The sequence below is a fragment of the Pinus tabuliformis genome, chromosome J (genome assembly GCF_031772625.1).
Source record: "Pinus tabuliformis cultivar Carrire ecotype Pingquan chromosome J, CPIR1, whole genome shotgun sequence".
NCBI lineage: Eukaryota > Viridiplantae > Streptophyta > Pinopsida > Pinales > Pinaceae > Pinus > Pinus tabuliformis.
In genome coordinates this window covers 400,672,475-400,686,102 of record NC_142295.1, presented here as the reverse complement: position 1 = coordinate 400,686,102, position 13,628 = coordinate 400,672,475, and the positions used below count along the sequence as shown (strand labels likewise).

The following is a 13,628-nucleotide window of genomic DNA, read 5'->3' as shown; positions in this document are numbered from 1 at the left end:
TGCTAGAATGCTCTAAGTGTGCAAGAGTGTATGGGAGAATGAACAATAGCTGAACCCAAAACTGTCAAAAAGCTAGAAACTATTTCTCTGATGCCTTTTTATCATTGATGTCTCCATTTTTTCCACTTTCCTTAATTTTCCTCTAATTTCCTTTACATGCATATTTGGATCTCTTCACCTTCCTTTTCTCTTATTTTCCTTTATTTTCATAATTAAATGTCAATTATTGCCTCTTTGTCTTTGTCAATGCCTTTGCCAATTTCCATAGCCATTAATAAACCACAAGTGATTCTCACTATAATGTTTGCCCACCATTTAGCTTGGAATACATGTCTCATGACCTTGGTTTTATTTTATTTACATAGAAAATCAACCAAGGGTTGTTATAGATTGAAAATAAAATTGAATATTTTTATAGTGTAAATGCTTATGATTATTGATAAAACATTATTGCTTTTGCTTATTGGTATTTCTTGAAAATTAAGTCCTTTATTTTGAAGGGAAATGATCCCCTTTTAGGTTGTTTATATCGTTATATCATAAGTAAAAGTTAAAGTTTCAACGAGATATGGACACCGAGGACAGTGTTCTTTTTAAGGGGGCAATATGTAATACCTCTAGAACCACGTAATTACATGTGGCATTAATAAAAATATTACTAAAGTATTATATGTTTAATTGTTCAAGAATTCGTTGCAAGAAAACTAATTTTGGTATGTGTTAAACTGAAATGACTGGGAGATGACAGAAAGGGGAGTTTCACATCAAGAATAAAGGATATGAGAGGTCTTGGTATGAATGGTCAAAGCTCCTAGCCGAGGCAGAGGATCAAGCCAGATACTTTTCGTGAAGATTGTAAGGAAAATGAGAATACCATTTCATATAAATGTCCAAAACATTATGGCGGGTGAAACCTGCGAGAATTTCACAGTGTTGGTACATGTGAAGGCTTTTATAGTGAGTGACACTTCTAAGAGGAAATTCTATAGAAGCTGCCAAGGAAATATGGAAAGATATAGGTTGCCACACTACGATAGATCTCGTTACAGTGCTCAATGGTGGGGGGATATTTTTATTTTCTAGCTCACAATCATCCAAATGTTGCTAGAACTTGAACACCAACTAATACAATGGTTGCAAAAACCATCACAAGTTGGTTTCCATGCAATTGTATTAAAAGGAAAGGTGTATACTTTCGTAATCTGACATTTTTAGAGAAGGTGTACTTCATTCCTTACTCAAGATGTAGACCCATGTTGAGAAACACTCTAGGCCTAAGTGTGAGGGCTCAAGTTGTCTCTATCGGCGGATGCATTTGAAGTTGATCCAGTTGTGGTTATGTTTACACAATCCAAGACAAGTATTACCATGGAAATTGTGAAGGAGAAGATGCTTTGTTTTGTGGAAGCCAAAGCAGTGACTTTGCTAAGCATGCCAAAGCTACCAAGACTTGAATCTGAAACCACCAAGAGGGATGCCTTGATGGAGAGTGAAGGAAAAGTTGTCATTTGTATTCCTCTTCAACTATATTAGCCGCTAAGATAAGTAGCCAGGTTCTCTTAGAAAGAATATGTGTTTATTTTTCTACCTTCATAAAAAGAGAAATATGTATTTGCATGCATGAAAGAATTGAATCTGTTAGGTCCCTATAATACTAGTGATTACCCCATTACTATTGTATTTGTATCCCTTATTAATATTGTTGTGCCCCTATTGTCCCCATATTGTTATTATTGTGCCCCATAGAATCCCTCTATTGTTATTTTTGTGCCTTTATATTATTATTGTTAGGTTGGCTTGGTTATATTGTGACCCCATAGACTCCTATATATAGAAAGGAGGTTATGTCATTTGTATCATCAAATAATTGTTCATTTATGTATTGTAAAGGAGGTTGCCCCCTCAAAGAGGCTAAATTCTAAGGTGTTTATCTATCTTTTCTATCTTTTTGTGAGTTGGTTTCATAACATTTGGTATCAGAGCTTTGGATTCTAGGGTTTCACTGCTCCAAACAGGTCATCGTGGCATTTGCGCTATAACATTTTTTCTGCGACGTTTCAGATGCTAAAAAAAAAACCCCATTTGGGCCGAAATTGTTCTGAACCTCGGGTCCAAATTTTAGAGCTTTTCATGCTATATTTGCGGAGATATGATCTGAGGAAGTTGACCTTTTTGCAGACTCCCGAATTACATTCCAAACAGGTGACCTGGGGAAAATCCTCATAACTTTTGTTTTGAGCATCAAATTAAAATTTCGTAAGAAGTTATAGAAAGAGGACGGATTGTAGTTTCTTGTGTATATTTTTTAGATCTGAAGGGCAAAACAGTGACACGTGGCACTTCATACAAGTTTGCTTTTCTGAAAAGGTATATAATTAGGTCACCTTGGGAGATTGTGCATAACTCTTTCTTGGAGAATCTAAATTTGATCAGACAGGTGGCATTGGAAAGAGAACGCGGAGGGCTACTGCAGGTCGCAATTTCAAAACTGATGATCCGAAATTACAGAGATACATCAAATTCAATATCGAGCTCCTACAAAGTGAAAAAAGGTGTGTAGTTTTTATTTTTATTTTTGCATAAGCTTGGTTTGAAAAATTAGTTTGAGGGAATTCAAAGGGCATAGTAAAGCATTATTAGCGGTAATTTATGCCCCGAGGAAAGAAAATGAAAACACCTAGTAAGCAACTTGAAATCTCTAGCATGACTCGTGAAGAAGAGGAAGAAATGCAACATGATATATCAAAATTACGAGACCAAGTGCAACAAATGTCACTCGCATAAAAAGTAAATAAATCTAAGATGGATGGTTTGAAGAAAGATGTAGAAGCTAAGATGTATGGTGTGGAAGCTAAGATGAATGACGTGGAAGCTAAGATGGACGATTTGAAGACAGATTTGAATACAGACATGCAAGATTTGAAGACAGATTTGACAAAGTTTCTACAAGAAATGTTGACTAATGGTGAAAAGGTAGTAAAGGAAACTCATAATGAGAACAAAATAAATGTTAATCATGATTTCATAGACTCTAATGTTGGATCGAAGAACCACCATATTCCAAAAATTGATATGAGGAAGTTTGATGGCAAGGATCCCGCAACATGGATACTACAGATGGAGCAATTTTTCGATCTCCATAATGTGCAAAACACACAAAAGGTACGTATTGCAACTTTATATTTGGAACCAAATCAGTTTGTATGGTATCAATGGCTTTGCTCTTGTAAACAAATTGTCACTTGGGCAATTTTTATGGAAGAAATGACAGCACATTATGAGGATACAAAAGGCAACACCTTTTTTAGCCAATTGATAAGTCTCAAACAAAATGGTTCAATGATGGAGCACATTGAGGACTTCCAAAAATTGAACATAAGGGTAAAAGATATTCCAGAGGAGCATAAGATTGATGTGTTCATAGGGACTTTAAAGGATAATATCCAGCATGAGGTTTGCCTTTGGGAACTTGATTCATTGGAGAAGGCATTCAGGTTAGCAAGAAAAATGGAAAAAAAAATTATGGCAACCAGGAAGCCTACCACTCACAACTATAAAGATGGAAGTGTTGTTGCCCCTAGCCTTCCACAACCTATAAGGTTGACACCACAACAATTGGAGGAAAAAAGAGCAAAAGGGCTTTGTTACAATGGTGATAGCAAATACACTAAAGGTCATAAGTTTGTTGAGAAGAAATTATTCTACATAGATTGTGAAGAGGACGAAGAAAAGGAACAAGAAATGTCAAAAGAAGAGGATATACTCCACGATCAAACCCTATATAAAGAACCAATGAATCCGACCATATCTTGTAATGCATTGGTTGGAATTACCACTCCTCAAACTATCAAGATAGAAGGACATATCAAGAAGAAAAAGGTAATAGTGTTGACTGATTTAGGAAGTAACTACAATTTTATTCATTATAAGATAGCAAAAGAATTGAATTGCTTCCTATATCTAGCACCAAAGTGTCAAGTGATGGTTGCAAGTGGAGGAACCATAAATTGCTCTGGAAAGTGCCATAATATCAAGCTATCCATGGGATAATATGTATTGAATAGCCCGATGCTTTCCATTCCAATGGGAGGTGTTGATGTTGTACTAGGAGTCCAACGGCTACAATCCTTGGGTACAATAGCTTTTAATTTTCAAGAACTTTTCATGAAATTTTCTACGGAAGGAAAGGAAGTTGAATTAAGGGGTATTGCAGGGAAACCGGGAAAGATAATCAACTCTAATGGTATGACAAAGCTTTTAAAAAAGGAACAACGAGGTGTAATTGCACAATTATGTTCGCTAGATGTTTCCACATCGAAATCTTCTATTTCTCCAGATCTCAAAAAAGTCGTGGACAATCATTCCAAGGTATTTGAGACTCCCAAAGGTCTCCCACCTATTCGTGATCATGATCATGCTATTCATTTGATTCTAGGAAGTGTTCCTCCAAACATCAGGCCGTACAGATATCCCTATGCCCAAAAGAGTGAAATTGAACGTATGGTTGCAGAAATGTTAGAGGCTGGTATAATTCAACCTAGTCAAAGTTCTTTCTCTGCTCCAGTAGTATTGGTGCACAAGAAGGATGGATCATGGCACATGTGTCCGGATTATAGGGAGCTCAACAAGCTCACTATAAAGATAAGTTTCCCATTCCTATCATTGATGAATTATTGGATGAATTGCATCGATCAATTTACTTCACCAAGTTGGATCTTCGTTTAGGATATCATCAAATAAGAATGAAGGCTGAAGACATTCCGAAAACAACATTTAGAACTCATGAGGGTCATTATGAATTTTTGGTCATGCCTTTTGGCCTTACCAATGCACCTTCTACATTTCAAGGTTTGATGAATTCCATTTTCAAACCCTTCCTTAGAAAATTTGTGTTAGTATTTTTTGATGATATACTAATCTACATCAAGTCTTGGAAGGATCATGTTGAACATGTTGACAAGGTGCTACAACTATTGGAGGAGAAACAATTATATGTAAAAAGATCCAAATTTTTCTTTGAGTACAAGAGGTGGAATATCTGGGTCGTATTCTATCTCATGAAGGAGTTAAGGTAGACCTTAGCAAAATTAAAGCCATTAAGGAATGGAAAATCCCCACATCTATAAAGCATCTGCGAGGATTTCTCAGGTTGACAGGGTATTATCGCAAGTTTGTTAAGAATTATGGGAGAATAGCAACACCTCTAACAACATTATTGAAGAAAGATGCATTTTCATGGACTCCAGAAGCAACAAAGGCCTTCAAACATCTTAAAGAGGCAATGTGCCAAGCACCGGTCTTAGCTACACTGGACTTCACAAAAACCTTTATTGTGGAATGTGATGCTTCAGGAAATGGAATTGATGTTGTTTTAATGCAAGATGAAAGACCCATTGCTTTTGAAAGTCGTCCAATCAAGGGAAAGTATTTACACAAAGCTATTTATGAGAAGGAAATGTTGGCAATACTACATGCACTTAAGAAATGGCGACCCTGCCTAATGGGAAGACACTTCAAGGTAAAAACGGATCATGATAGCCTTAAATACTTTTTAGAACAAAGATTATCCTCTGAAGAGCAACAAAAATGGGTCACAAAGATGTTGGGTTATGACTTTGAAATCATATACAAAAAAGGGAAGCAAAATGTTGTGGCAGATGCACTCTCAAGAAAGGATGAGGATGTGGAAGCATTGTTGTGTGCCATTTCTATTATCCAACTAGATTGGATAAATGAAGCAAGGGAGGAATGGAAAAATGACGAAGAAGTGTGGGCATTTATTCGAAAGTTACAAAAAGATTCCAATACATCTGATAGCTGGAAAAATGATTTGTTATGGTACAAAGATCGCTTATACCTCTGTAAGAATTCCCAACTCAAACAAAAGATTCTTATGGAATTGCACACTTCTCCCTTAGGAGGGCACTCAGGATTTTTAAAAACTTACCACAGGGTTAAGAAGGATTTTTTTTGGGATGGCCTTAAATCAGATATTTAAAATTTTGTGGTGGAATGTTTGGTTTGCCAACAAAATAAAGTTGAAACAATTAAGACCCTAGGTCTATTACAACCTTTATCCATTCCAAGCCAATGTTGGGAGGAGGTTTCAATGGATTTTATAACAGGTTTACCCAAGTCTAAGGGAAAGAGTGTCATCATGGTGGTAGTTGACAAACTTACCAAGTATGCACACTTTTGTGCATTATCACATCCATTTAAAGCCAGTACAATTTCTACTGCATTTATGGAAACAATTCAAAAGCTACATGGAAACCTAAAGATTATTGTAAGTGACAGATATCCCATTTTCACTGGAAATTTTTGGACAAAATTATTTTCTTGTCTTGGTACTCAGTTAGCTCATAGCTCATCTTATCATCCTCAATCTGATGGGAAAACTGAGATAGTAAACAAATGTTTGGAAGGATATCTTCGTTGCTTTGTATCTGATAAACAGACACAATGGGTCAAATGGTTGCCTCTGGCTGAATGGTGGTATAACACTTCCTTCCATACTGCAACAAAAATGGCCCCATTCATGGCACTTTATTGATATTAGCCACCATCCATCACATCATATTTAAGAGAAAAATCTAAGGTTCAAGCAGTGGAACATCACATTGAGCATCAACAACAAGTTCTCCAACTCTTAAAGGATAACCTTGTGTTGGCGTAGAATAGAATGAAACAACAGGCATATCAACATCGTAGTGAAAGAAGTTTTGATGTATGTGACTGGGTATTCCTACAGCTACAACCATATAAACAATTGTCCCTCAAGCAAGCTAAGAAGGATAATAAATTATCACCAAAGTAATATGGTCCGTACAAGGTGTTGTAAAATATTGGTACTATGGCATACAAATTGGAGCTTCCTGCAGCTTCTCGAGTGCACCCAGTTTTCCATGTTTCATGTTTAAAGAAGGTTATAGGCGACAAGCTCCCAGTTCAAACAATATTGCCAGAACTTGACGAGGAAGGAAAAATTATATTGGAACCGGAAACAATCACAGAAACAAGAACTCGACAGCTACGAAATCGATCAATTTCGAGGTATCTCATCAAGTGGAAGAACTTATCCACTGAAGATTCCACATGGGAGGATGATAATTTTATACAGAAGCATCCATAACTACTCAAGCATTAAGGACACCACTCTTTTGAAGGATAGGGGCATGTTAGGTCCCTATAATACTAGTGATTACACCATTACTATTGTAGTTGTATCTTTTATTAATATTGTTGTGCCCCTATTGTCCCCATATTGTTATTACTGTGCCCCATAGAATCCTCTATTGTTATTTTTGTGCCTTTATATTATTATTGTTAGGTCGGCTTGGTTATATTGTGACCCCATAGACCCCTATATATAGAAAGGAGGTTTTGTCATTTGTATCATCAAAGAATTGTTCATTTATATAATGTAAAGGAGGTTGCCCCCTCGAAGAGGCTGAATTCTAAGGCGTTGATCTATCTTTTCTATTTTTTGTGAGCTGGTTTCATAACAGAATCTAAATGTTATGCATTTAATTTCTTGAAATACAAATGTTTTTTTGCATGATTGAGTTAGCTTCCTTTGGAAATAAATATGTGTTTGGAATGCAAGAAGGATAGCTATCATGTTAATTTCTTTTGGAAAAGATTATGTTTTTCATGTAAGAAGTAATAGAAATTATGTTACATTTCTTTTGGAAAAGAATTGTGCATATATATGTGTATGCATAGGAAGAATAGCCAAATAAATAATAGTTAATGTGATATTTATCTTGGAAGGATTTTTCCTCTTCTTATACGAAAGAGGGTAATAACCATCAAGGGTATTTAATGTTATTGTGTTTTGTGCACAGAAGTGGTTGTTCCCTTCTCATGATAGATGTGAAATAGGGACAAGTGAGCATGCCATGGTTATCTTTATGTATTTTACCTTACACATCCGAGTTATGAATGTACAAACATGTGTCATAACCATACACATGTAAAACTAAGTAGATATGTTTTGATAGTTATGTGCTTTTAATTAATGCATGTGCAATATTTTTAAAGGAGGCATGCCATGCTATTTCCTTTATATTTTATGTATACACATAAATAGATGTTGAAGCATCATTAATAAAGATTTATTATTGGTTTGATTAATATATCATCTAATCATGATTTCAAAGTTTACTGACAGTAGCAGTTGCAGGAAAAGGTTTGTGACGTAAGTGAAAGATAGATTATGTTTAACATTGCAATAGAGAAAGAAATAATAGTCCATGCAGATTGAGGAATGTTAGTTACATGATAATCCACTGATAACCAAGCCACAAAGACATGATGTTTGAGGATTTGTGGGTAGATGATATCATGATTAATGTAATAGCTTCTAACTAATTATATTGTATTTAAGATGATATTTCTTTGTAAAATTTTATGACAATGGTCAAAGGATGGAATTCCTTACAACCATTGAGGGGTGAACACCCTGAGAAGCGTTTAATAAAATTAAACATCTGTTGGTTTTCACCTTATATAGTTTCAAGGGTATATTGATCTTCAATGATATGTTTCCCTATTGTGTCATTCTAATAATGTTGATTCCTAGCATAACATAGCATTTACATTGTCAAATATGTGATTAACTTACTATTAATTTACTAAAATTACTCTATATAATAATGAAAAATTTATCTAATTATAAATGAAAAAATATAAAATAATAACTCAAAAAATTACACATGAGTAATTTTTATAAAAAAAATTTAGCTCCATATGTTTTTACAAAATTACTAGAAATATTACACTTTCCTTTTTAAAAAATATAACCGTCATTCGGCTTCACGTAATTCAAATATGAAATTTTATTATTTAATTTAACGGAATGCTTCATTCTATTTCCATTTACATGATTATGTACTAAACAAATTAAAAATTTTCAATACAGTGTGACATTTCACAATCTTAACATTTTAATTTTTATAATTTTAAAAATCCAAATTTTTATAATTTATAAATACAAAATTATTTGGAAAAAAGCCAATTTCCTTTCTTTTTATTCAAATAAAAAATATTCAATTTATAACATCTTTAAAATGAAATTAGAGAATATAATTATTAAAGAATTAAAAAATAATCAATTTACAAATGAAATTACAGTCTAATTATTAAAGATTTTGGAATAGTATGGTCTAATTATTAGACATTATTATTTTTTTACATTATTTAGACGACTATTAAAGACATTTTGATTTTGGTTAAATTGGGTTTTTACATTATTTTGACAATTTTATTTTAAAACTGTTAAAGATATTTTGATTTTGGTTAAATTGATAAAAATAAAATGTTAGAATCTAGTTATGTAACTTTTGTTTAGTTATATGATTTTTGTTGAGATGATATTTTATTATTATTTATATTATATTTTTTAATATAAAAATGAATTAAAAGATAATTATGTTTATTTTGAAATAAGATTTTAAAATTTTAATTTAATTATTAATAATTATTAGATGGATGATAGGAATTTAACTTCTTTAAAATATTTTTAGTAATAGTAAATAAAGGGGTAATATTTATTTCAAAGTAATTATACTCTTTTCAATTTTCAATTTAATTAAAAAAAATATATAACATAGTTTAGTTTTTATTTATGTGGTCAACTTACTGTTACTTTACTATATTCTTTTTAAAGTAGATATATATATATATATATAATCCTAGTAATATGATGGAGTCAATCTAAATAAAATGACTTTCTTGACTAAATCTAGCAATACAATTTGAAGCAAAATTGTGAATTTTGTTGTTTAAAATGCCCGCTTTTGAATGTTTGAATGTGTGAATGATTTCAACACCCTAAAATTTTGTAGATTAAACAACTTAAACTTATCATCTAAAAATCATCACTGAATTTTAAGTAAACTTGACTAAACTTACGAGTCTTAGAAGCCATTACCAAATTTTGGGCAAAATTAAGTAGAGAAATCGCTGGAAAAAGGGGAAAAGGAGAAATGATTATTTCCTCTATTATTTAGATTGAAAGATATGGAATGTATCAAGAAGTAAATGTTTAGTTGCTATCACTTACCTATCACATTTATTAGTCATTTAATTTATATAGCTGCAATAGTTTAAAATGTTTTTTTGAATGTATAAATGCTCTAAAATGTTTTTGGAATGTTCAAACAGTATAAATTATACAATTTATATTTATATATTTTTAAAACATTCAAGTTATAGCAAATATATAATTTAAATGTAAATAAATATTTCTAAATTTTTTAAATTATGTAAATTACCTAACTCAAATTTATAATTTTAACCAATTATTGTTAAATCATATATTAATTTTAACCAATTATTGTTAAATTAAAATATATATATATGAGAGAAGAAGATAGAAAAGAGGAAGCTAAAGGAAAAAGAGTTAAACTATGACTTGCTCTGTTACATTGTACCGTGAGAAACGGGTCATGGTCCACTTTTTAGGGAGTTCGCATCACTTTGAAGATCTTGGGGTTAAATATCTACAGAGAAGGGTTGTTTCGACGGGACACTTGTTGGCTTCGGTGCATGCTTTGTCCGTCCACGGTATGATAGTAGTGTACGGGATGTGGTCCAGCGTGGGTGTTAGCAGGTTTGTAGGGCAACTGGCACTTACAGCCTTTTTAGCGGCAACCGACTAATCAAAGAAGACGGCTAGACGGCTGTTCCTTGTTCGTCACGTGCTAATTAGTTTTCGTTGTAAATTCCAATCACCGACATTAACTACGCTGACCTGGACAATGTGAGCAACACGTTTCAGAGAAAATGATTGTAATCTCAAAAATTGAACTCGCTGACCCACGCCATTCCGGTTGGGAGCAATTGGATTGGGAGACGTGTCCCCTAAAATCGCCGGAATAGAATGTATGCAATTATTTGTAACAGTGACTGGATCCTGTCCCTCCACTGTGAAAACGTGAGGAAACTTCAAAGTAATTATGGTAAATGATGACATCCAGAAGGGCAGCCTCGCTGTCACTTCGCTTTCCTTCCAAAGCCAATCTCATGCTTATCGCCCATATTCTCCCCTATTTATATTGGTTCGCAAACACCATTCTCCCACACGCTCAGCAAGCGAAACTTTCCAAGTGTAGCAAGTAGGTAAGGTCTCACACTCCGCATAAGCGTTCTGCAATTTCTTGTTTTACAGTAGCAGCTGTCAGAATTTAGCATTCATGTTGAGAATGGGTGGCCCTGGGTTTAAGATTTTTGTATGTCTGATTCTTCTGGTTGATCTGTGTTCCGCCAAATTGGTGGAGCAACAGCCTCTCATTTTAACTTATCACCATGGTCCCCTGCTCACCACCATACCCACTGTAGATGTTCATGTGATTTGGTATGGTAGATTCAGCCCTGTCCAGCGTTCCATTGTGGCGGATTTTGTGCAGTCGTTGGAAGCCAGTAAAGCCATGGAGCCCTCTGTTTACAGTTGGTGGAAAACCACTGAGAAATACAGTGGTGCCTCCAACAAGCCCCCTGCCATGGCAAACACAAGCCTGGGCAGGCAGATGTTGGACGATGGCTATTCCCTAGGCAAGTCACTGAACCGGAGCCACATTGCCGCTCTGGTAGAGAGAGCCATTGCTACCAGAGCAGTGCCAGAGAATGGCAATGCCGTGTATTTGGTTCTCACGTCCGATGACGTTACTGTGGAGGGCTTCTGTATGAGTTGTGGATTTCATGCTAATCTCTTGGCCGCCAAGAAGCTTCTTCTGCCATATGCCTGGGTTGGGAACTCCGAAACTCAATGTCCAGGGCAGTGCGCGTGGCCCTTTCATCAGCCCCTGTACGGCCCCCAGACTCCTCCCCTGGTGGCACCAAACGGTGACATTGGCATCGATGGAATGATCATCAACATTGCCACGGTTCTTGCAGGAGCAGTCACCAACCCCTTTAACACCGGCTACTTCCAGGGCGACGCTGCAGCACCTCTGGAGGCCGTCTCCGCCTGCCCAGGGATATATGGAAAGGGGGCTTATCCTGGATTCCCTGGGGATCTACTGGTGGATAAAAGAACGCAGGCAAGTTACAATGCGTATGGAATTAATGGGCGGGAATTTCTGCTGCCGGCTATGTGGGATCCGGCGACCAGATCTTGCAAGGTGTTAGTATAAACAATTTTGTAATCGGCGAAGCGGCCATTGTGCCCTGTATGCTTTTTTTTCAAATATCTCATACAAGATTGAGGAAGCACGGTAAAGCAGAGCGTATGTGTTTCGATTGACGCAAAGAAAATCTCTGCGTCATTCTGAACATAATAAATAATGTAACTTTTTTCATAATTTGGTTTGCTTTTGAGCATTTTTAATTCAGTTTGGTTATAAAAAAATTATGGTTTTGAGTATTTTTAATTTAATTGGGTTATAAAAAATCATATTAGCTGGTTGAAACATCCACTTAATCTTGAAAATGTAATTATTCTAAAAAAAAATATTTATCATCTTTATAAAAAATAATTATTAAACTCACATCATATAATCTTAAATATAAATAATTTATATGAATTTTAAAAATAACGAAATAATTCAAATTATAAAATCTCTGATAATATCAATGATCATACCAATATCACAAAAGATTATTGCATTATCCGTCACTTTGATAGTACCAGAAGAAAAATTACTACATCACGGAAAGATATCAAGTGAAGAAAGGTAAATAGTAAATTTTATCACTTCGATAGTATCACAAAAGGATATTATTACATCATAGAAAGATATCAACCTAAGAAATGAAAATAAGAAATTCTATCACTTTGATAATATCACAAAAAGATTCTACCGTATGATATATCACTTTGATAATATCACAAAAAGATATTATTGCATCATAGAAAGAATTTGCTAGAGAGAAGAAAACTGGTAAATAAAAATTTATCGGAAGTGAAGAAATTAATATATAATATACTAGCATTTGCACCTAGTGTTGCAAAGGAAACGCCGTAAGGCATAGTGTGTGGAAGAATATTGAAACGTGAATAGGCTTTTGCGGGCTTTTTTGGAAGCAACGGTCGATGAATTCGAGTTTTAATTTGAGGGAGCGATGCGGAAAACCGTTGAAATGGAATGCAAGCAGCCATAAATATGCATTGAACCTGTTTACAGACCTTTGTTTGTTGTTGGAAAAAATTGTGGAGTTAAAGGTGAAGATAAATGAATGAATCCATGCGAACAACAACCGGGCAACCATATTGATTTGGAAAGGGCTATTTAAGAAATCATTATTGAAATGGGAAATTAAATTAATATGCGAACAACTACCGGGCAACATCAAAATGGTATTTGATGTTGAAACATCATTTTTTAAGTGTGAAATGGAAAATACAAATAGTGTATTGTAACATCCTTTTTAAAGTTTGAAATGGAAAATACAAAGTGTGTTGTAACATCCTTTTTAAAGATTGAAATGGAAAACACAAATAGTTGTGAGGAAACAAACAATGAAAACGGTATTCGATCTTGAAACATCCTTTTTCAAGTTTGAAATGGAAAATACAAACAGTGAATTGTAACAAAAGAGGTTCGAGAAGGAATATAATAGTCTAAAGAACATTGTGCTTGTCATTCCATATTTGAAGTTGTACGAAAACATGGTGGAGGCAACGA

At 34.4% G+C, this 13,628-nt stretch overlaps 1 pseudogene; it reads left to right on the top strand.

Moving 5' to 3' along the window:
* Positions 1-11,090: 11,090 nt before the first annotated feature.
* LOC149227475 (protein EXORDIUM-like 2 pseudogene) lies at positions 11,091-12,335 on the top strand (annotated as a pseudogene).
* Positions 12,336-13,628: the final 1,293 nt, after the last annotated feature.